Source organism: Scomber scombrus, chromosome 14 (assembly GCF_963691925.1).
Source record: "Scomber scombrus chromosome 14, fScoSco1.1, whole genome shotgun sequence".
NCBI classification, from domain to species: domain Eukaryota; kingdom Metazoa; phylum Chordata; class Actinopteri; order Scombriformes; family Scombridae; genus Scomber; species Scomber scombrus.
Genome location: NC_084983.1, coordinates 20,962,883 through 20,964,492, shown reverse-complemented (window position 1 = coordinate 20,964,492; position 1,610 = coordinate 20,962,883). Strand labels below are relative to the sequence as shown.

Genomic DNA, 1,610 nt, shown 5'->3' with positions numbered 1-1,610 from the left:
AGCCAGTTGTGTCTCAGACGTGTTTGTCACCAGAACAAATGGAGGTCAGCTGCTCCTCTGAGGGAGATGAAGTCCAGTTCATTTTGAGTTTGGACGATCACTTGCTGATGCAGACCAAAACGCACAACCAGTCCCAGCAAAACTGGACAGTGGACAGACAATCCTCGACTACAGACAAACAAGACAAAGCCAACATTTCGAATGTGAGCATCAGCTTATATGGTCAGCTGATAGGAAACTTGACGTGTTATGTTTGGAACAATGTTAGCAGAGATGAAAAGATCATTCACCTGAAAATCTGCATTCAGCTGAATGGCTGCAAAGGTACAGTGTTTTCTAAATATCGGCGCTTCACTACTATTTCACTTTTTCATGAAAAAATATAATTGCATTATTCAATTAAATTAATTAAAATAATATTGTTCTTTTCTTCACTAGTATTACTATACTAGTTTTCTTTTTATGATTGTTCTACTATCTGATACTGCAAATCACTAATCTTGTGGAATGGAAGTAACCATCTCAAACTCTCTTCTGACCATGGAATTATTTTCCATTTAATAATATTTACACATCCATTGAACATAAGATGAAAGTGGACAGAAAATAATTGAGAAACATATTGGTAGCTTAGAAAATTGATACATCCGTGTCATCATAATATCTAATTTGGTTTGATATTTGTTTTCTAGATTGTGTTACTGGCTTCCCTGATGTGACTGTGGCTGTGATAGCTAGTGTTGCGACTCTTCTTCTCCATGTGGCTCTGTATGTTGGACTAAAACATCTACATAAGAAAACAACATCCATGACTAATAATGATGGTAAGGAAAAGACATGCCTAAATCTTTATTAATGTATATCTAACAAATCATACCTCACTTTCCTGACCATTATTTGGCTACTGTACTATTTTACAGCTAGGTTACCATAGTTTTATAGCTCTCTTTCTGCATTTGACATAACCGTTGCTGTATGTTCATTTAAATGCACCATGAAAACTGACTCGCAAAGACATGAACATCACTTGCAAAAAGTAATACATCATGATGATCATTAAATCTCCTTTGATTAATGTTACAGTCTACCACCAGCATTGTAATTAAGAGTATGGACTGATTTGTAAAGAATCAAATGCATTTCCAAATAGCAATAATGTCTCTCTAATACATTTTAAAACTAAATACTTTTTTTCCAGGTAATTCTGACACTGAAATTATCTACTCAGATGTTAGTGTGATGAAGAATATAAGGAAAAATCGACCCACTTCACATCAGCATACAAAATAATTGTCTCCTAAAGCAACTATTCTGTCACCAGTCCAGGCCTACACCTTAACCGACTCATGTCTAATCTTTAACATGAAATAATGATCAAGAACCATTTTATTTTTAGGGGAAACAAAGCAAAATATATTTTAACCTGTTGTGATTAGTATTCTTGTTACCATATCTATATTGCACTATAGACTTTTTCCAAAGAAGACAACTAGATTTTTAATTGTTCTTGATATTTGATTTACTGTTTTAAGTTTGGAGGTGTTTTTTAAGCATTCCTGCATTTGCTTCTCAATCATATCCATGCTTTTATGATTTTATTTATGGTATTT

The 1,610-nt window shown here is 33.8% G+C and overlaps 1 long non-coding RNA gene across 1 annotated transcript; it reads left to right on the top strand.

The window, feature by feature from the left end:
- Nucleotides 1–283: 283 nt before the first annotated feature.
- LOC133994191 (uncharacterized) lies at nt 284–1,300 on the top strand. The gene is made up of 3 exons (XR_009927093.1): nt 284–324; nt 693–824; nt 1,199–1,300. It is a non-coding gene; the product is annotated as an uncharacterized LOC133994191 (long non-coding RNA).
- The last annotated feature ends 310 nt before the right edge of the window (nt 1,301–1,610 follow it).